This window comes from Notothenia rossii (assembly GCF_949606895.1).
Source record: "Notothenia rossii genome assembly, chromosome: 7".
Classification (NCBI taxonomy): Eukaryota; Metazoa; Chordata; class Actinopteri; order Perciformes; family Nototheniidae; genus Notothenia; species Notothenia rossii.
The window spans coordinates 9,223,716-9,247,130 of record NC_136905.1 but is presented as its reverse complement, the minus strand read 5'-3'; the positions used below and the strand labels follow the sequence as shown (position 1 = coordinate 9,247,130).

The 23,415-nt window shown below is 42.6% G+C and overlaps 1 protein-coding gene across 14 annotated transcripts in view; it reads right to left on the bottom strand.

Annotated features, from left to right (window-relative positions):
• Nucleotides 1–23,415, bottom strand: part of erfl1 (Ets2 repressor factor like 1) — a 97,421-nt gene that overhangs the window by 35,798 nt on the left and 38,208 nt on the right. For 8 of the 14 annotated variants that reach the window (XM_079692918.1, XM_079692907.1, XM_079692913.1 and 5 more), the window contains 2 exons: nt 16,930–17,056; nt 3,972–4,136 (listed from right to left, as the gene is read on the bottom strand). The gene's annotated coding sequence lies outside the window, so the exon portion shown is untranslated. Of the gene's footprint in view, nt 1–3,086; nt 3,134–3,971; nt 4,137–16,929; nt 17,057–23,415 lie in introns of those variants that run through there. The other 6 variants (XM_079692904.1, XM_079692916.1, XM_079692911.1 and 3 more) reach the window with 5 other exon arrangements.

Genomic DNA, 23,415 nt, shown 5'->3' with positions numbered 1-23,415 from the left:
CATATTGATCCTTATGGCAGTAGCATGCAGGGTGAGGGCTGTGAAGACCACTGCTACAGTGTATTAAACGCCACAAACGCTTTGGACGTGGGGCCCGAGACACGCCTCCCCGGCAGGGCCCTGTCGATAGCTTCTCCCTCCTGTCAACAGCAGCCAAATGGCCTCTCAATCTGCGGCTTCTGATGGGCTGCAGATTGGTACACAGAAACTGCAATGGATGCGCCACCGAGGAAAACAAGACAGAATCTTAATTGGAGGAAAGCTGGAAAATGATTTAAAAATAAGGAGATCATTTGTCCCTGTAATGGTAAGATGCCTTTTGAAGAGCAGATGTATTCAGCAGTGAATGAAGTCTTGTCAAATCATTTCCAATCAGAAGTCCAAAATGTCGCACCACAAAATCCATGACCTCAGCTTTCAATTTGCTCCATTCTTTGCCCTAACAGGCGTCATAATAACACACTCCTGTCCTGCCGTTTGGTGGAACAGCAATTACGGACGCAGTGGAGTGTGCTATATACTGTTGAAGCACATCAAACAAAAGAAGCACAAACACTGGGGAAGGCCTGAACAATAGAGACGGCAGCAACAGAAGTAAACCTCTCACAGCTACCCATTACTTTCCCACTTAACAAGACGGACCACAACCTCTCCCTCTCTCTGAGTCTATGCAGAGTTGGCTGCTATCACGGCACTGCTTGAGTGGGAGATAAACGGAGTCCGTGCGCGTATGTGTGCGTTTGATTTATGTACTGTTGTGTACATGTCAGACGGCCGAGCTATCGGGACCACCAATCTCCCAATAGACATAGAAACGCTACAGCAGTGGAGGGACCCCTGTGTCAACCTCGAGACCTCCGATACACATCTGGAACAACGAGGCACACCGAGCGGGGATTGGAGGGGTTTGTTGGAGTAGGAGGAGGAAGGGGAAGAGGAGGAGGAGGAGGAGGAGGAGGAGGAGGAGGAGGAGGGGAGCTGCCTTCATTGCTTCTGTTCTTTTTTTTTTAACTCAAAGGAGAAATCTCTTTACTATGTCCCTCACTCTACATCAGTTTCTCCTCTGGAAGCAGCCTCTGTGCTTTCACCTTAAACTCAACTTTGTTCACAACTCTCCGCTCCCAAAGGAATACACCTCACAGGTATCGGAGCTCCAGCATGCAGACTGGAGGTCCTGCATGGTAGCTTTCACATTACGCTTCTGTCAACAGTGTCAGGAGTCTCTTCTGTGTGATCCTGATCTCCCGGGAAAAGTCTTATATTGAAACAAAGATACCAGTGTGCGACAGACACCACCATCAAAACCTGATTTCTTAAATACATCTTGTACTCTTAGCCCTAAACTCGCTTTGACCTTCAGCAGTTTTACAGGATCTGTTTTAAAATTCTCATGTAGTCAAATATTACAACAGTGAAAAATAACATCATCAAACAGTTTTAAATATGTCGCCATGTTTTGTGTATCGCATTGCTTCTAATGCGTCCACTAACCAGCATTCAGAGTTCAGACACCTGTGTTCTTTTCCCCCTTTTCTCTTTCAATCACTCCTTTCTTCTCTCCCTCGCTGTCTCCTCTCTTTCTCCCCCCTCTCTTCAGCCTCTCCATCTATTTCTTTCTCTCTAGGAAGGAATCAGTCTCACCTTAATTGCTCTTAAATCGGATTAATGACTGACCGGGGACAACTTGACTTAATCTCTCTTCTAGTAAATCTCTTCCTCTCCCCTCTTCTCGTACATCACTCTTAAACATTGTATCCTCTCTTGTTCCCTTTATCCTCATCTTACTGTTTTCCTGTCCTCAGCCCTTTCTCCCTGCTTCCTTCCATTTCATTTCCCTCCATCACTTTCCCTGCGACTCAATCATTCTTTCATCTTTTTTTGTCATGCTTCAGCTCTGATCCGGGTCCCTTCGTCATTCCCCCCCCCCCCCCCCCCCTCTTCTTTTCCCGCACTTTTTGGACAACTTTCTATCATCCTTTAACTTCATCATCCTGAGATTTTGCCAAAACCTCTTTGACTTGACCGTCACTCTGTCCCTCCATCCTTCACTTTCTCCCTCGCTCTGCTTCTCTACAAGGTTGGCCAGTCTCGTGGGGTTGGCTATGTGTTAGCGCACGTCGATGTGGTGCTGTCATTGCCTCCTAAGTGCTTTGGCAATACTAGGGATCTGCTGTCATGCCAGTGCAACTAATCTCAATCGAATTACACTGAACTTTATTGAGATGGAGATAAAGGACATGAGCTTCTGTCTTTGTGACTGCTCAAGCAGCTCTCTCACACCCATTTGAAGAAGAAAAAAAAAGACACGGACGTAGAGAGCTCACAACATTCAAGAGATCCGCTTTGTTGACAATCAATTTAGATTATTATACCTAATGCCAATAAAACCGCCAAAAAGCCATTCAGTTCAATACAAAATATCTGCCGTCATGTCATCCTCGGCTGATCCTTGGTTAAAGTATAAGGGCAAATAAATGGTGCCACCTTCCAAACCCCTGCAGTTCAAAAAACTGAGAGAAAAAAGAGGCCAGCCTTGTGGACAAAAGCTCATTTTCCTCTTGGTTGCACACTGCTGCAGGCGGGCTAACATGCCACAGGAGAATTCAACCACTCATACACCTTTGTTTTCCTCAGGTTTTTCTCAACTTTACACACAGCAGCAGAGCCATAACTGAGAGCCAAACCAGGATTTCGATGTCAACCCAGAAGGCATGTGCATGGCTTGTCGAGCCTGAGGGGAATTTGATGATATAAAGGCCACAAAGTCTTTTTTTTTGTGTGACAGAGGAAAGGAGAATCTGTCATTTCCAAATGCGAGCACATTTGTTCACGTTCCAGTTTTGCTTTGAGCCACGTCTGATTCTTTCTTGCATTTTTCTCTCCACTCGCCATCTCCCTCAAAGCCTCCCGACATGTCTGCATGCCCATCTGCTTCACAGCGCTCCTGTATGTCCTCTCTCTCTCTCTTTCACAGTGCAGTCAGGATTAAGCATTTATCTCGGTGGTCCTCCTTTCGGCCCTAAACGCCCGTGAGGATGATAAGAGTCGCTGGGATTTGTCAAATTGTGCGCCATTGATTAACTGACCTTTCACGCCTGCAAGTCTCTCAGCCACTCCACTAACTGCCGACAGGCTAGATGGAGAGATAGATGGATACATCTGGCTGTTATTATTGTGTACAAGTTTGTAGTTACCAGGTGTGGCAGCGAGAGACGACAGGGGTATGAGAGGGGGGGGAGCAGGACAGAGGCTTAGAGATGGTGAAGATACAGAGGAGTCCTTCAATTGGCCTATAGGCTCCGGGTGTAACAGGTAGAAGTGTCTAAAGCCAAACTGTAATGCTTGCTGAATAATGAAACTCACATTTGAAGGTGCGCAAAGGAGCTAAAATCAGACAGATTAAGAGCCGGAGGTAGAGTTCAGACATTGAGTGGTTTGAGGAAAATCTTGCATGTGATTGGCTAATGGCCAAGGGCTACTGAATTTGACACCTTTGATTATTCACAAACAGGTCCCTGCTGCCTCGCAGAAAAAACAAAGCTGTTTTTAAAAATAAAAACCCTGAATCCAAATCTGATCAAACTGTCTGAACAAGAACGCCTGGCAATGTTAACAATTGGCCATGATATCACAATCAATCACAGTCTTTATTCATAATCTGCCAGGAAGAGTGTCGAAGATTTCATTGTGTGCAGCAACATGTTATTAAAAGATATTTTTTAGATTTGAAATCTAAGGGTGTCAAAATGTATATCTCAATCAGCTCCTGTCTTCAATCTAAAATCTCCAACACACAACTCCCTCACAAAAATATCTTAACCTTAAGTGACTTAACTTTGCCATAATATGAAAATATGTGCAACAATTAATGGAATTATTTAAAAAGACAAATAAAGGAAATGTAGAAGAAAATCAGCAGGGAAAGCAAAGGCAGATGAGATATTGGCAGGTTGAGGAGGAAGTTCACCCACCTGGACTTCCGCGTCGCCCCGCCTCAGAGATGCTCCTGAGGCCGAAGCACGATCACTTTTCTCGGACTGAAGTGAAGTCTGTTGCCGCTGCGCTGGTTGTTCCGACCCGGAAGGGAGGGAGGGAAGACGCGGGAAAGTGCTGTTGTCGCACTGCACGAAGGGTCACTAAAACAAAAAAATATATATACGACTTTTAATCATCAATTTAGACACATAAGAAGCATCGCAATCAGAAATTACATAAATAACAGTAAACAAACTCCGGGACCATGTCCAAGTCCGGTGTTTTGTTTTCCCGCAGGACCACTGCTACCACATCGACCACCGATCAATTACCTTATTTACTCTTTAGTGTCATACAGTAGGAAGGAAGAGATGCCAGCAGGATGAGAAAAAAAATAACTAAATCACCGCTATAATAACTTAAATTGCGCGTGTTTTGCGCACTTATTTGCAATTGGCTTCATCGCATCTGATGGTTCCTGCAGTTGATTTCTCTGCAATATTCAGGCATTTCTCACAGTGAATTTATAATTCTGCTGCATTAATAAGGAAGTCTTCTGAAGTGTATATATGAGGTTATCGCTTTTTTTGTCTCCGGGTGCAGATTCAGAGGCCCTGCGTGCAGCTCAGCGAGAGGCTCTGCTGTCTGGTTATCGATATATGAGAAGCTTGCTGGAAAAGATATTGACCGCACTAACTAGCCGCACTTTGATCATACGAAATTGCTTTCCAGATGACAACACATTAAGGATGAGAGCATTTAAAAAAAATCAAAACCCGCCTCTCGCAACAGTCAGAAGTTTCTTTTTTCCGGTTGAGATGAGGAGAGAGCCTTGATGAATAAAAGAAAGCCAATAGTCTATTTCCAAAAAAGAGCAAGGTAATATAAGAGGGAAAACAAAGAAAGGAGAAATGTATTGACATGGTACGTCAACAATCTTAATTCCTCACCAAAGAACCACGAAGATAACTCGAAAAGTTTTAAGGAATGAATTGGACCAAAGAAAACTCAGGAAACATCCGCAAAAATAAGAAAATATTCAAACAGAATGTTTCTAACATCTCCCTAAAAATAAAGCAAAATATCAGACACACAGTTAAAAAACGAAAAAGCCATATTTATATTTGCTTTTTGAGGAAGGGACGGCGAGTGGATGACAAGGGAATTACGGTAAGAACAGCAGCAACAATAAAAGGTATTTCTTTAATTTTAAAGAATAAATCAAATAAATGTATCTCAGCAAATGTAATTATAAAACGAATATTGTCATAGCTTAGTTTCATAATTGTAAATTAAGTGGGAAAGGTGGAATTGTAAGTAAAAACTAGGATAATCTGTGTAACAAACTGAGTGCAGATTATTCGTTTGATAATAACATTAACAGCAAACATAATATTGCTAATAGTAATAATAATTACTATTATTATAATTATTATTTTTAGAATATGTATTTCCATGACTTTAAAACGAAAACATGGTGTCTCCTGCTTGTAACATGAATGCAGGTTAAAAAAATATAAATGCTGATGTATTATTATTATTACTATATTGTCATGACCATTAACACAACAATTATTGCCTTTCTTATTATTATAATCATAATTATGATTACTTGTTATCCCTGTAAATAGATATGGAGAGATGTATTTATAATAAGTGTCTGCACAGGGAGGTAAATAGGGTTAAATCGCTGATATTATAATAAATAATTAGACGGGTTAACGAGTTCAAAGCTAGTCGTGCAGAGGTGAGGATGAAGGAGGGAGGAGGGTGAGTGACGTGGGGAGAAATTTCCCCAAATGCCATTTAATGACGGAAATATTTCCACCAAGTATTGACAGCACAGAGACGGATGAGACGGCCGGGTGAGGAGGGGCACAAACCCGGGAAATAATCCATTACATCGGCCTGAGCTCCGAGACACGGCTGGAGAGGAGAGGAGAGGATCAACATGTTGGAATGAAACTTTACACACAGGAAACAAGCAGGGCGAAACGTGTCAGGCAGAAGAAGCACGAAGTTTAATTGTAGAAAAGTTACTCCAAAAAAAGCCTAAATGATTCAATAATGCTGGAAATTAGCCATACATCTGAAAAATTAGACAGCATTTACCTTTAGATTATTTAAATATATATATCCAATCGATAAAAAATACATATCCTAATTAGCAGTGTCTTCAGTAAATGTTTTGTGAATTGTCTTTGCTGTTAAATAAATAAACTTTCCTCAGTTGTAAATCTTATTTTTCTGTCAGACTCACGAAGCCAAACTTTTTTTGAGGTGGTCTGGATGTTGTGTAAAGTCAGATGTGAATAATTGACGGCAGAAAAACAACATTGGTTGGGGTTAGGGAGGATCCATTGATCGATATCTTAATCTGCAATAGTTACATGCATGTATTGATTTACAAACACTGTTTATCTGGAAATATACTGGCACAAATAATTGATGGAGTACACCCACGGCGCACATAAATATGCATCAAAGTTGTAAGGGGGGTAAACACCTACAAATACAAAATAAAAGTCTGGAGGAGAGTGCAGAATCCAACATTAAGATTATTCCAAATATTTTTTTTTCAAGTTTGGCTCCGCACTGTATCGATGCGCACACTTCAGAAACAAACTCCCATGCAAGTATGAGTGCACACACAAATCATCGGCTTCACCCCTGGTAAAGCCAGCATCGGCGTTTTCCTTTGGTGAACACATTGACAGATGGTCTAATAGCTATCTTTAAGAGCTCGATTATTATTTTTTGGCAATAATAAATGTTGTTGTAGAAGTCAGGATATTTACTTGTAAAATGCATTTAGAGTTTAGATTACTTTGCAAACTCAGGATCTTTAAGGCAGCACATTGGACTTGAACTTCACATTTAAGGCTTATTAATTAATATTCACCAAAAAAAAGGCATTCCAAAATAAAAGCATAGGTGAAATTGCATCACAAATCTGAGGATATATCAGAAGCAGGATTACGTACAAAAAATAAATACAAAAGCCCAAACATCACACACACACTTTCTAATAAATAAAGGGAAATTAAACGGGGTCACACACACACACACGTAGATCAAGCAGAGGGAAAGAGAGAGAGAGAGTGTGAGAGAGAGAGGGAGGCTGTTTAATTGACTGATGGATCCGGTGCTGTGGAGGTGAGGGCTGGACGCTTTAACAAATAGAGACACTAGAGGCTAATCCGGGCCAATGCCGACAGCTGAACGCATCAAAGTGCTCCCGTGTAGAGACTTTTACACCTTGCACATGCACGACAGAACCTGCATATGTATTCCCCTGTCTACTACCTGTGTGTGTGTATGTTGCAAACGAGTAAAACTTGCGTAAAGTTTACAAAAAGAAGAAGGGAGATGACATTTAAAATCCAAAAAGAGGCTGCGTAAAATACGCACGGCTCAACTTTTTTTGCAAAGTTACACTGCAATCCTCAAACTGACAATTACGCAGGTAAAACAATTGAATAGCAAAAGCATTACAAATAAGAAACAGTAATATCTCCAGCACAAATCTAGCATGACATAAACACACACACACAAGTGCGCAAGAACCACAACTTTTTTCCTCGACAAAAAATAAATAAAGCCAAATATAACAATTATAAATATGATATGCAATAAGTGTACAAAGCTGATAACATACCTCCGGTTTTTTATTCTCAGGCAGAGATGATAAAGCTCTCACTGGTGAAGTGCGACCAGTCTATCCACACACAGCGAGCCAGCGACCGGAGAAGCAGCACTATACCAACCTGAACCCGGGGAGGAGAGCATGGGAGGGAGGGAGGGAGGGGGGAGGAGGAGGAGGCGGAGGGAGGAGGTGTGCATATCTCTCTCTCTCTTCCTTTCTCTCTCTCTCTCTTCCCTGTGTGTGTGTAAGTAGTTAATTAGTAAATCCCCATTCGCTGTGCCTCGGGTCGGTTTGTTTTCCCCGGTCGACAAGCCGAGAGGAAAGAGAATTTGAAGTAGGATTCGACCCGTTTCCGCTCCTGTGTCTCATATACGAGGTTTGTGCTGTGTGTGAGAGAGTGTGTGTGCAGTATACTGCTGTGTGTGTGTGTGTGTGTGTGTGTGTGTGTGTGTGTGTGTGTGTGTGTGTGTGTGTGTGTGTGTGTGTGTGTGTGTGTGTCCACAAAGGGAACCTCTCCATCTCCCCCCTCTGTTTCACCTCCTGGACACCAAGGAGTCGCCACCAAGATGACCCTAAAAAGTTGCTCAACTTGTATCAGGATGCAATTCCCCAAAGATGGAAAGAAAGTGGAAGGAGTTGCTGGTGCCAGAGCAACACACTGTGCCTGATAGACTTGGATTCAAGTCAAAAGAAAAGGAATCATTCACCTATGTGAATATTCCTCTTTATATGTGGAGTAAAAACCCAACCTGGCCTCCACAATATTGTCTATTTCTTCAATGACTATAAAGGAAACTTAAATGCCACTCAGAAAAGGTCGAGCTCCACCTGTCAGTCTGACTTAAGAAGACGAAGACATTCTGTATTGTTGTCAACATTTTCCCTTCAATCCCTGCAGCAAAATCCACATTACAATGAAACACATTATCTCCACTCAATAGCATCACTTCTATCAACCGACTATATAAATGAGCTCACACACACCTATGCAACACACACACATGAGAGAGCATGCCCCGGCTCCCGTGCCAGTAAATCGACTCTGCCCTTAACCAACTTTAATTATTTAATTGATCCCCAATCAGCAACTTAATAATCAATTAGGTAAACCTATGGAGCTCACTCAAGTGCAGAGAGCCGGGGTCTATGACAAGGGAATCAAAAGAGGAGAAGGGAGGTGAGGATGGCGAGAAAGGAGCGAAGAAGGAAGGAAAACGGGATGCTGTGTTGTCGCTCGGCGTCTAGTTGAAGTTCCTCTGATTTATAACGACTGGCAGTGGAATAAGGTCAAGTTATTGTACCGACAACAGCACTTGCACCCACTGCTAAAGAGGGTAAGGGTAATGTCAGCAGTGTTGGAGGTAAAAAGCAGCTTTGGGAGTTTCTTTGGTATTGTTGAAGTACAATTATTGTTACTGGAGGTAATGGGTTGACTGGAATTTAGAGATTAGTCCCCTAATTGATGAATCAGAAAGTCAATCAGCAACTACTTTAAATATGGATTTATTTAACCTTTTTAATGCCAAACATTGACTGGTTCCAGCATCTCAAATGGGGAAATCAGTTTTTATTTCATTGTAAAAGGATTTTGTTTCAGTTTAGGGCCGTTTGTTGGACAAATAGCGTCTAGAATACCTTGGGCAGTTTTCACTAAACTTGCCAACATGTTATGTGCCAAATGTTTGATGTAGAAAATAATCAGCAGGTTGATCAATGAATTAAAGAAAGTATCCTCAGTTGCAACCTAAATATAATAATTTAAAAAAAGGCTAATTTATTCTTCAGTCGCTTCCTCGCCCCATGTGTTTATCAGTTATTTAACAAAATTGGTATATGAAAATGTTGGAATCGTTGAAAATATAGAACGATTTTGGTACGACATGGCCATGGTCACAGCCAAACACACACACCACCACCACACACACATGCACCTCTTTATCGCCCTCTAGTGTTGACAGCTGATCTCAGCCTTCACTGCTAGTTAACCCCTGCAGCTAACACTTTCTCCTGACTCCCTTACCAGACTTTTTGATTCACACTTGCACAAAGCTGCACTGGGTGTTGTATTTATTTGTGTGCATTGTTTAGTTCTTACTGTATGTGGAGCTTGAGTGTGTGGTGTGAGCAGGGAGTATCAGACGCTCACACACTCAGCAGATGAAAGCTTTGCCAATACTGCAAGTCCCCTGAGGGTCATGGCAATATTGATGTGACCACTGGTGTGTGCGTGTGTGTGTGTGTGTGTGTGTGTGTGTGTGTGTGTGTGTGTGTGTGTGTGTGTGTGCGTGTGTGTGTGTGTGTGTGTGTGTGTGTCTGTGTGTGTGTGTGTGTGTGTGTGTGTGTGTGTGTGTGTGTGTGTGTGTGTGTGTGTGTGTGTGTGTGTGTGTGTGTGTGTGTGTGTGTGTGTGTGTGTGTGTGTGTGTGTGTGTGTGTGTGTGTGTGTGTGTGCTGCCGGTGCATGACAGTATCTCCACATGTATGCAGTGTCTGTTGCATTTGTCACCTCTAAAATGCAAGAGGACAAAAGCAGCGGCAGACACACTGAAACGTGCCAGTAACTCCTAACCACTGATCTCAGACCAGCGTGTTGTGATGTCCTCGGCGGGGAGTTTTTTCTTCCCCACTGATCCATGCTCAGCAGCTGGAGCCTCTGACACCTGGGAGGTATATGTGACAGAGTGGGGAGGCGCTGGAAGAGGATGAATAACTGACCTATCACATCCCCATTGACTGAGTTAATTAATATAAGTAGAGCAAGGGATTCTTAGCTCACTTTTCACTGTATGGATTTACTGTCTCCTCACATTTGGTATGTTTTATGTCTATTCAATGCAAATCCAATGTGTTCTGTCCCGCAGCCCGATCATGACAGCTAATTTTGGTATGTGAGCCGCTCTGATGGGGCGGATTTTAATTGTGGCACAACACAGGGGCCTCGCTGTGACTGATTGATATACAATCTCATGTGAACGGATGTCAAATTGCTGCAGAGTGAACTGGTAAAAGGCTCACAGTCTGTGCATTGTGTTTCCGCTTGAGGCTACTACATAAATGTGTCTGCTCTATGCATCTTTCAGCTAAAATAAAAGCTAAAATACAAGGTTTTAAGAGCATAGCCACATGCATTAGGAGGGGGGAGCAGGAAGAGCAAAGGAGGGGAAACAGAGGAAGGACAAGGACATCCTCATAGACTCTTACATGCAAACAGTCTTTCTTCTTCTTTGTGGGTGTGAAAGGGAGCATGAGGGGGGGATGACACAAGCAGGACAGACAGGCAGACAGGCAGAAGAAGATGGGAAATGGAGAGAAAAGGAAGCGAAAGAGAGCAAGAAAGAGCTCCACTGCCTAGTCTTAATCTGAGCTGTTCTGATCAATAGCCCATTTCCCATTGTTGCCAGAGCTGTTCGATCGCTACACCACGGAATTAACACACCCACTTTAATCTAGGGGGAGAGGAGCGAGGGGGGAGGGAGGGGAAAGGGGGAAGAAGGGGGTTAAGGGGGTGAGTGGGGAGCAGCTGTGGAGGCATTCTCAAATGAAATCAAATCTAATTGTTATCACTGTAGCCGCTGCACTTATTACTACCACTGGTACAATTATCCACCCAACATATAGCTATTTTTCCCCCTTCACGCTCATATGTTGCGTCATGTGCTGTGAACTGGACGTAAATAATCCAAATTAGTGTTTATTTGTTTCATTTTGCCGGCTGTAGATTGGATTGGGTTGAGAGGTTGATGGGGGGGTTGGGGGGTTGAGTTGTTCCTCTGTGACAGGGTCTGTGGTCAGGTATATTGTGCCGGATACTCTCTAACATCTGGGTGTCTCAATTCAGCTCAGGAGGCTGTTTCAGCGAGGGTTCACGAGATGATGCTGTTATGTTACGAGAATGTGTTCACGATTGCAGCGTAACCTTGTTAAATGGAGGACGGTTTGTTCTGGTGGCACCAATCAGCCATTTTATTTCTGTCAGTCTTTTAAAATCATGAGTTTTTATGTGAAGCAACCTAGAAATATGACTTGAAAAGGCTGCATGAATAAATACATTTTTGTGTTTTTATTCAACCTAGACATGCAGGTAGTTTTGGTTTATTTCAGCTCTGCCCCAATTCAACGGAAGTGAAGGGAGTTTCAATTTTGGTGACAATGAAAAATGGGACTTGTAAAAATCCAAACAGCAATTTGTCTTTCCAAAAACATGTCTGAAAAGAGGTGTTCCTGCTGATATCCTTAGCGATACTAATGACGTTTCTCTATCAGCGGCAATGTTTGAATTGGTGTCTTGAAAGTCTTCGGGTGGTTCGCAGTGATGCTACTGTTGACATTTATTCTTTTGAGTGAAGTGTCTCAACAACAACCTATGTACCCCTACGGTTGAATTGTAATAACTTGGGTTACCTTCAACAATTAATCCAACCGTTTAAATGTGTTATCAATTAAAGCTTAATAGCTGTACTTCGGGTTAGCATTTTGCATTTTGTTAGCTTTGTCATTGTTAGTATGACACTGGTGTGGCTAAATACTTTCAGTCCCTTAGTTAAGTGTTATTTTATATTGCTGAGAGCACCATAATGGAATTGGTCTTCACTGTAAAAAAAAAAACGTGGCAAATATTTGACATATCTCTAAAACTTAGGTAAATGAAAACACCTATTTGCATTGCTAGATAGGAGATTTAAGTGAGAGACTCATCGTTTTCTGGACGTTGATTGTTTAGGTGAAAGAAGCCTTTAAAATTGGATTGAACAGCCTATCTTAAACTTTAAGTTTGTATAAAATGTGTTGTGTTGCTAAAACAGGTTTTCCATATGGTCAGTTGAGACCGCATCTAATCTTGGGTGCAATTACGTTATAAATACATAGACAGCAGGTGCGATATGTCTTTGACTTCCAAAGACCGTGGCATGTACAGTGATTGCAGGTTGCCACTTTCAATACATGGAATGTAATAAGCATCAGCTTGGAGACCAACCATAATTTCAATCATACAGAGTGCAGGCGATCTATTCCAAATCCATTGGTCACACCAGCTACAGTCACTGCCATTATTTCTCTATAGTCACAAGACATAATGGAAAATATTTCTTTAGGTGACATGAAATGCAAGTTAAGATATATTGAACACGTTTTGAAGTGATTATAGAGACCAAAGTATTTTCCACTCTCACAACAAAGCTTCAAATGATTCATCCCATTACTAAAATGGATACTTCTTAGTATACCAACACTTGAGTTTAGCTGTTGAATAGTCTCTCCAGCTTTGGGTGTAGCCGGCGGACTCTTTGCTTACTGCTTTCCACTGAGACAGCTACAGGGGGAAATAAGCACAGAAGCTTCCCTGCTACCCGAGGCTACACCCAACTTTTCCTCCAATCCATTCTACTTACTCTAGTTCTTTTGAAGTCATTTCATAACAGAGCAATTTTCTCGTTAGCGTTTGGCTTTAATTGTGGGTAATTAAGCGTGCTCCGGCAGTAGAGAGAGCGCTGTTCGGAGGACTGGGGGGAAATTAGCCGTAGTTCAGCTGTGAAATATGGGGTTAAGTGGGAGTCGGGGCAGGGAGAGGAGAGAGCCGAGGGGGGTCAGCGACTCCAAAACAGGGGGCATGCTGTCTAAAAAAGAAGACGCTTTGGGTGTGTAAGGGAAGATGGGATTGGGGAACACAAAAAGGTACTTTAAGAAAGAGCTGTAATTCAAACAGAAGCTCAAGAGCGCTGAAGAGAATAACGATGATTTCGAAAAGGAAGGAGTGAAATGAGTGGACACAAACGTACATTTGTGCCAGTAAACTAAAAGACGAAATACACAAACGATAAGCTACATTTGAGCACTATTTGAAGTTCCTCATACTGTAATCAGAGAATTGTGTGCATCATTGAGTGCAATAACAAGAGTGTAAGTCAATGGCACGATGCTGCCCACTAATGCAGGAAGTTTGGCGATAGACGTGGTACAATAGAGATAATCTAAAAAAGACTTTCTTACAGATCTACTTCCCAGCAAATACTACTGCAAACACCTTGAACATCAGAACGTTTTATTGATAGATGATTCAATAAGAAATGTCGTTTTTTGTCAATGTGAATGTATGCAGGATAAGTACAGTATTTGGACCAAATCATTGTCAAATATGATTTCAACGTCAGACATTTTCTATCTTGCATGTGAACAACAATGTTAAATACTGAGTGTATCTGCGCCGTGATTCAAATTTGCCCCAAAGTGTAATGTGTTCTTTCGTGGGAAATGCTAGTGCTAGAAATGCTAGAAAAGGTCACGTTAACAATTTTGCCGTAACCCTGCTAAGAGAAAACACCTAACCAAACAGAAAACCCAACCTATTGGCGAGAGAAATACATTCAGAAATCGAGAGTCCTCCATTACAGTAAGTAAAATAAGTGCATTTCTTGAAGCAACAGCAAAACCCCGGGGTGGCACCAACTGTCACAGAGTGGATTATGGACTTTACACACAGTGACCCTTGAGTAAACGCAGCACCACGCTGAACAGAGTGCCTGGCCTTCGCATCCATTAATGCTTTTATTTTAACCCCATAACAGCTATAAACGTCGCTGTGGCCATAAAGCAGATGAGGAATGATTGGAGTCATTGACTGTACTGTCAAACGCTCAGTGGACGCGGACGTACTCCGCCGGGCCCTTTATGAGTGCTTCATCCCTCGGAGGAGCCATCCCCACTGACTATAATGAACCTGTTAAAGCCTCTATAAATATTGGCTGCCGTGCTTAGTGATCGTTTGAATACCTCCGAAATAGAGCGCCGATTGCAAACAAGTGGCTGGGCGTTGGAGGTGGTGACGCTAATACCTAATCAATGGAGGGACGCTCACTTGCAGTGGGCCCTCACGGAGCCTCGATTCATAGGCGGGGTGCGGATATAATGTGGTTTAGAATAAGCACAAAACTGCCGTATTGATTAACACATTATCAGTGTCAATAGGAAAAGTTCATTCAGGAAGAGGGGGAAACTGCTGGGGTATTGGCATGGACATGGAGAGATAGAAGAAGACTGCAGTGGAGAATAATCATCTTCCTGTCAGTGACCCACTGGAGACTTCTGGAGTCTAAATTCCTTTGGATTTATAAGTCTCAGGCGGGGTCCCTCGCCGCATGTTGGGTGCCGGAGTTAAAGACTACATGTCCAGGTTTTCCGATCCCAAATAATCCAAACATTCCCCAGTCGAAAAAAAAGGAAGATTCTCCCCATGACAAAGGGAGATATTTGGATTTACAAGGTCTTAAGCAAAGCTAACTTGCTACATTTCAATTGCTTAAAGAAGAAAAACTCTGAAATGCATGGCTGAATATTTGAAAATGTAAACCTATAACGCCCAACATGGTCTATGTCATTGTGAGATAAAAGCCAATTCAGGTGTACACGAGGTCAGGTCTCCGACTTTTGGCATGTGATGTCATTTTTGGCATAGTGTACAAAAGCATCTACGACATAGGGTACACTGATAATAGGAGGTTTCCCTACATTCATCTAAAGATGGGGACATATCTCAACAGGCTGCATTGTAGATAATTTCATGGATGATATAAAAAAAATTGAAAAGCTGCCTCTCCTGTCACTGAAATATGGATGGCATTTAATAAATCACGGTGGCGTTTGAAAAGGAAATGCTATGGTTGAAGCTGCAAAATACTGGAGAAAAAAAGGGAAAACTGCCTTAATGATTGAGTAGGAATGTTACAAATCAAGTGTATACTGGATTATAGATTTTGATGGAAGCTCATGTGTGTGTTCAGCCTATACACAATGACAGTGTTGCACCTATTTAGCTGAAAACAGCGGCAGTAATGTGGCATTGTCACCGAGTCCCATTTGTCATCGGTAACTGCATGGCGTACACGGACACATGACATTCATTGTTTCCCAGCACATTTAGAGTACTATAATTTCCCGCTGCACAATGAATTTTGATCTATAAATGAGAAAATCAGCCAGAGCCATCTCAGTTTTTACAAGTGATGTTTTTGACCTTGTGTGACATGAATTTGAAATCAATGAAAAGGTCATGCTGACAACATCCAGAGGGGGGTTTTTGGACGCCTTATATGTCAGGAAAATGATCCAGACGCATGAGGGAAGCATGTTTACACTCTTCATAATATTCACAATGATTAGCGGTGTAGTAAATAATTAGTGCTTTCAATGAAATGTGATAATTTGGTTAAATATAAGAAAACATTCACAAAAGACTGTGAATATCGGCAATGTTAAATGTTGAGGTACATCTTTGTGGGAAAATATGTAGACAGCAATCTGCTTTAGGATCTTGTGTATCCTATATGTGGGCCTGTGTGTTGAAAGAGCCCATGTGACCTTGACCTCTTGAGCCACATGTTCTTGTTTTGAAACTGAAATCAGAAAGATACCATAAAGCTCACAAAGATATATAAACTCAACCAAACATTGTAGGAGTTCACAGAGTCAGTCTCCCATTCGGTATCAAAGCAACAGCTCCAGAGTGTGTACACGAGTTGGACATCAAAGATTACAGTCTCACTGCTCTCTCTTTTGAGCTCTTCATAATCACAAAAACTGAGCAGACCACCCCGGGCCACAACAATATTATGTTGGGATCTTAAACCGAGTGAAATTCCCTTTTATCACTGCATCCACAAGTACAATTTGAACCCTATGTGTTGGGCTTAGGGATGTAAAAGCGGTATACAGTATGGGATATACAGTTGTAACATATGCATTATATCATGTGGTTGAAAAAAATAGAGATATAGCAATTTGATTTACTGTCTGTGAGAGTGTATTTACGTGAGTCTGCAGCAGCATGGTTACCTTTACGCATGCAGTATTAATCCATACCATAACTAAATCTACACATATTTATAACGACACTGCGCAGGCGCATGCATGCATGTCCACCTTTACGCCATTTGACTCCGACAACTTTTTTGAAGTGAATATCATATCCCCCGAAGTTCATACCCCACTGCCCTGACCACTTTTTCACTTTGTATCTGACATCTACCTCGCATCAACCTCTATCATGAAAGCCTCGGTCCCTAAAGCCACAGTATTGTAAACATCGGAAATAAAACACACAATATTCACTTTAAAGCTTTTTGGAATTGTTGCTCAATGCATTTGGAAAGAGACGTATACTGCGCGCTGTTTGGCGAGCGTAAACATAAACACAATTCTGCAGGAGGTGCGCATGTTTCCCTCTCACCAAAGTGCATTAAATCCCTCATGAGAATCTAATTTCTGACCAATTATTAAAGCCACTTGTCCGTAACAGAATAAGGAAGTAGGATGCTTACCTTTACTGATGCTCCTTCATTGACTTGACCAGCAGCTCCCGGGGAATCCTGTTGATGTGCGCGGAGGATTGATGGTAATCTGGGCAGTTTAACAGATTGGACCGCGCATCCTTCCTCCTGCATTAAACTACAGGTGAAGAGTTACTCTGGCATGATGTATGAGTGGCAATGTGAGTGAGTATACCGCCCGGAGAGGGGGAGAGAGAGGGGAGAAAGGGGAAGCAGCGCGCAGGACTGTAGCGAGAGAAAAGTTGTCCTCGGCTCGGAGCAACACAAAGTTGACAGGAAAAAAAAGGGACTCCTCCTGCTTCCGGCTTCTGTCTAAAATCGGTAGGATGGAGTTAATATAAACAAAAAAGGAAAGCAGGGAGGAAGAGGCAGGTGTGAGAGGAGAGATCCGCGAGGAGAGCGCAGAGTGAGAGAGAGGGGGGAGGTAAAAAGAGAGAAGGTGCTGAGCCTGAATCTCCACCTCGCTGCATTTAAGTTTATATCAGCTGCAGACTGTGTGGTGCATTTGTTCCCGTGGACGTGAGACACACAATTGACCCACACAAATATATGTAGACGGGAGGAGGCCAGAAAGCGGATCGATCGGGTTATAATTTTGTCCAAAGTCGAGGGGAAAATAAAGTTCATGGAGGAATGAAATTTGAAAACAGATGGCGAATCCCGTCGCCCTTAAATAACATTCGATCTCCTGGAATGGAGTGTAGATAATATTTGGTTTTGGACGTTTGATGAAAATGACGGCTTTTTCATTTTGGACAGGTGGGGGTAGATGGAGTGTGTGTGTGTGTGGGGGGGGGGGGGGTGAAAGAGGGGTTAGATACGATGTGTCTAGGGACAGAAACTAAACTTGGGAGAAGGGGACACCCCCCCCGCCCCCTTCAGATTTCATCCAAGGATCTCATCCCCTTTCTCCATTTGCCCCCAGTGCGCGCACAAGACCCCCCCACCCCCAATTCCACACCTACCTCCCCTCACTTTCCTCCACCTCACCCCGCAAAGAGGGGCGGCGGGTGGAAGGAGGAAAAGGAGAGAAAACAAGAATACCAAATAAATGAGAAATTTTCGTACAGGCCCCGCTTCCGTGCGTTCCATGCTAGCAATAACAATTAAATATCGACCGCTTTCCCGGCCGGAGAGAACCTGAGATACCCAGAGACTGCCAAGTACCGAGACCCCCCCCCCCCCCCCCCACCCCTCCATTTCTCCCCATCTTCCACATATGCACTCACTCCCTTACTCTCCTCCTTTTCTCGTCATCCCCTCCCTACACACCTCTTTTCCTTCTAATCCAAGTCCATCAAGCCAATCTCTTCTAATTTGGTGGATCTCATTTCTCTTGATTCCATCCCACAATCCATTTCAGCTCCACTTTTATCATTGCCGATTTGGGGGGTGGCCTCTCGGACACACTCCCCATTTTCTCCCAATGCAAGAGGACTTCCTCACACCATGCATGTTAGTTTATCAAAATCAATTATAGGATTGATATTCACTTGCTTTGCCTGTGATGTGAGAGCAGACTCATTGGAGCTCCAGCTTCACTCTGACAATTGATGTGTCATTTTCAGCACATCTGTGGGTTTGCTTCTCATCAAAACATGCTCACAAAGACACGTATTGACCCAGCATTGTGTTATTAAAATATGCTGTGTTTAAAAGGAGCAGAAATACAGACTCTAATGTGTTGAACATTAGCAAGAGAGGTCAAACCCAGAAGAAACACAGATAAAAGACAGTAGTCAAATGACCTGCAATTAGATGTAGTGATTCTGGGAACGGTTGTATTGGGTTTTCCTTTACGGTTTTCTCTTATCATTTATGTCCCTGCAGGGCTGGTTCTAGAAACATAGCAAGATATAGATTGATTTTATGTCATAGAGGACAAAAGTAAAGACCAAAAGACAAAAGTGCACAAATAAATGTTGCATACATCGGTCAAAACCAATCAAACTGAAGAAATTATCAAGACAAATGGCCTCTTTTTGCCAAGACTTATTATATAATGACAAAAAGATTAGCTCCTTTGGGATCCACTGGCTCTTTGAAAACCTCTTGCATCTTACTGGACTGCAGTTTATTTTATGTTTATGGTGGATGAATTGATTCCTGGAAATTTATTTGAGAAACATTTGAGGATCCTTGTAAAATGTGGTCAGCTATAATATACTGGGACTAGATCAGGGGTCTCAAACTCAAGGCCCGGGGGGCCAAATCCGGCCCGCGACTTCATTTGATGTGGCCCCGCAAGAGCTTGCAAATAATATAATACGTTTATTATACGATTACATGACACTTTACATAAGCAGGTTGCCCATAAACTACATGTCCCACAATGCATCTCGTTTTGTGACATGCGCACTGAAGAGACTTGCAATTATTTGCCTTGGACTTCTGCTTTCAGACGAAGTTAATTACTAACTATTATCCTATCCGATAATAATCCAATTCAGAGGCAATAATGTCATGTAATACATTATTTTATATATATATTATATATATATTATATATTTATAACCGGCCCTTTGAGTGCATCCTTTATGCGAATGTGGCCCGTGATGAAATTGAGTTTGACCCCCCTGGACTAGATGGTCTGAAAGGCAATGCATTAGCAGACTATATTGTGTTTTGCAGGATTTTTCTGTGCAGGGCGCCATTACAAGTGCACCTTCTTGTATTTGTTTCCAAACCTGTGTCTCCTTGTGCTATATGATGACATATAATCTAGTGCTCTATATCCAACAGAGGACAATAGAGTCTGGGGGTTTCAGACTTTGCACTAAAAGACAAACAGGTAGACTCCATTCCTTTTTTTTTTTTTCAAACAACCTCCTTTTGTTGATTGACGGGCCCCCCTGGATTTGTGCAACTCGTGACAAGACTGTCAGAGGAGTGGCATTATGTTGGACTTATAAGTCCTGAGCACGCCAATGCCAACTTTCCAAACGAATTGCACAACTATCAAAAGTTTCTCCATCATTGTCGTTGTGTCTTCTCTCACACCTCTTTATATTTTTTTCCGCCTCAGAACTTCTCTCTGCTCGCACCCGAGCCATTCAATTTCTATTTATTTCACCCCCCCCTCCTCGTCCTCCTCACCCCTCCCCTCTCATCTCTCCCTTTTCACACCTCTCTCGCTATTAAAACTCATTCTTCCCCTGTTGTCGCCCTAATTCTCCTCCCTTCATCCCGTCGTCTTTTCCCCTTTTCCTTACACTTCCCTCCACCTCGTTATCTCCCCCGTTTGACTTTAATTAGTTAATGCATTAATTATCTACGCCCCAATACCTGCAGCATTAACATAGCCTCTCCTCCCGTGGCTGCCTCTCTGGCTCTCTGGCTCACCCCTGGCCTTCTGGCTGGAGACGGACACTATAGAGGCGCGTAAAATCTCCTTTTCCCCTCCTTTTATTCCCTTCTACTACCCCATGCCTCTTTTTCACTCTATTTCTTGCTCTTCCACTCTTTGCCCCCTACCTATTTCCCCCCCAAAGCCATCTCTCTCCCCCCGTCTATCTTTCCCCCCTATCCTCTCCTCTTTCTCTCCCTTTGCCTTGCAGTCGCCTCTGCCGGCTGCTCTCTCTCCCCGGCGACGGAATTATGAAAAATGCGCCCATCGACAGAGCGCCTCAGCTTCGATTAGCCGAGATGGGACATGACAGGCCGCGATCAATACTTATACCGTCCTATAACGTGTCAACTAATGAATCAATCTCGGCTAAATTTTCCATTTTTCAAAAGCCGACGCGAGAGACTGGAATATCCTCTTTTGTAAAGATATTATTATCGATTTCGTCGGCAATTTGACATCGGGGGTAGTTAATTCCACTCTAGAATAAAATTGAAAACACTTGAGATTGAAGTGAGAGAGAGGGAGAGAGAGTGGGAGGGAGGGAGGGGGGGGGGGAAGGAGGGAGGCAAGGGCAGGCATGCACGAGGGGAGGGGGGGGAGACGGCTGTTGACTTGATAAAAGAGAATGGGTAGATGGAAGGAAAGGGAAAAGGGATAGGAAGAAGAGATACTACTGCAGAGACACACGCAGGGTGTCTATCTGCCTCAGAATAAACATTTAACAATATAAAGATGAAGGTGATTCTATATGTTAGACTACTATGATAACATACACATCTGCACAATGCAATATAATATGACCTTGCAGTGTATCCTCCACTTGTGAAGCTTTTTGAGGCTGAAGTTACATTGTCGAATTATTGATTTGTATGTATTGTATAATAGTAAATGCTGTTTTGTTGCACATTTCAAACCATTATATGGGAAACTATAGGTTTGTGTCATGCAAGAGGTGTTTTGGAATGGACTTACGGACCATTGGCCTGTACAAATGACAAGTGAGATGCCTCTATAAAACAAAAGTTGAATTTCAGTGTCATTGAACAAGGAAGGAAGTTGGTAAACTAGTCATAGCTGCAGAAAACTCAACACTAAACGTGTGCATTTTACGACGTATTAACGAACCTGAAGTTATGATAACATCAGCGTTTGTGAGTTTCCGCGCATGTACGTGCACACGCGTGAATGTGTGTGTGTGTGTGTGTGTCGGCAGAGCGAAGGAAGAGAGTCAGCATGTGTGTCAGAGTGAAATATAGATGGAGGAGGCCGGTGTGTGTGAGGGTCAGCGAGGTGCAGTGTAACTGTCGACAATCACAGCCTTATTTACCTGTCAAAAACACTATCATCCCACACAGCCCCAGCCAAGCAATTTCTCCTGTCTCTTCCTCCCCTCCTCTCTTTCTCTCCCCCTCTTTCTCTCTCTACCTCCAATTACAACCTAGAGGGCTATTTCTCTCCAGGACAAAAACACTCCCCACAAGCCCTCCCTCTCCTTCCCGATAGCCCCCTTCTCTCTCTCTCTCTTCTCCCACTCTCACCCGTTCTTGTTCCTCTGCTGAGAGTTGGAGAGTGGAAATGAACAAGCTGTAAACACACACCACTTATCGTAGTGTATGCTGTTGTGTATTTGTTGGCGAAAGGCTGGCGAGGTGGAGGCTGTGGTATATGAGGGCAGAGGTGTGGGCTACAGTAGCAGCCGGAGAGACGTGAAACAAAGATGCACCACAGGTTGAGAGGCAGTTTGATCAATGCACTGCTGGGCGCTCACTACACCCTTCTGCTCCCAAACTGCAACTGCTGAAATGTGCACAGTTACAGAGCCCGGTGAATACGTGTTGAATAAGTTCTGTGCTGTTTGTTTGCTTGATGTGAGGCCCTGCGGTCCCTGAAGGACACTGCTGTCAATGTCCCCTATGACTCTTATCGACAACAATGCCCAAATAAAATAAGAAAACATGAGTTGATTCGACTAACACGATGCGTCTGTGAGGCCAAAGACGGATATAACTTATTATTCCCATGCCATTTAGTGAGACACACTGTCACTAGGGACATGCTTTTTATGATAAACAGCTTATTTTAGCTTAATCTCATCCCACCCTGCCATTAAGAAAGTGTGTATTCAGCTGCATCGGAAATAAACTCCTAAGTACAAAAGCAATATTTATGAATGTTTGAGGAAAGTTTGCTAAATCTACAGTTTCCAGTTGTTTTAGAAAACTAACTTGTATTTTTATTGCAGATTGGGCTACGTATGCAAACAGATTGTCGAAGTTTGTTGAAAACATCCAAATAAAAAATGTGTAAATCATCGTGGGTTTCAGGGTGTTTGTTGACGATTAGAAAAATAGATAATTGTGCCAGCCTCATGTTTCAAACCTCACTCAAAGAAAAGAGAAACATGGTGGCCAGTATGATTTGCAATCCTTTCAGTTCAGTATTTACTCAAATACATTTTAAGATGAGAGAAATCTAAGACACTATTCTGATATGGATTATTCTGTTCTTTGCATTACAGAAAGTTCCAGCCTGATTTAAAAGTGAGAAATAGAGGATATTTGTTTAAATATCTAACTGTATTGTCTAAGACACGGGAAAAGGCGAAAACAGGCACACTTTTCTGTGAATTATAGTTTGATCTGTTATGTCTTATATGTCTAAATATATATATTTAAAACTATATATTTATATATAAAATGGCTAACTATTTGTTCAAGACACTAGGAAATGCAAAAGCGGACAACAAGTATTACATTTTCATGTCTTCAAATCAGTAAAACCACCTGATTGGTGTCCATAAAGTAGTGTTGAATACTTTGATCATGGAGCTGTCTGCAGGCGTGGTGCTGAAGTTGTACCCATTTCTCGTAGTATAGCCAAGTTGCTAGTTTATTTGATAAATTCATTATCTTAACCTTTTGTAAATCTCCTATCAAAGGAAATGCTGATATACATCTAGGTTTGACACTGTAGTGACCCTGACAAACACACACACACACACACACACACACACACACACACACACACACACACACACACACACACACACACACACACACACACACACACACACACACACACACACACACACACACACACACACACACACACACACACACACACACACA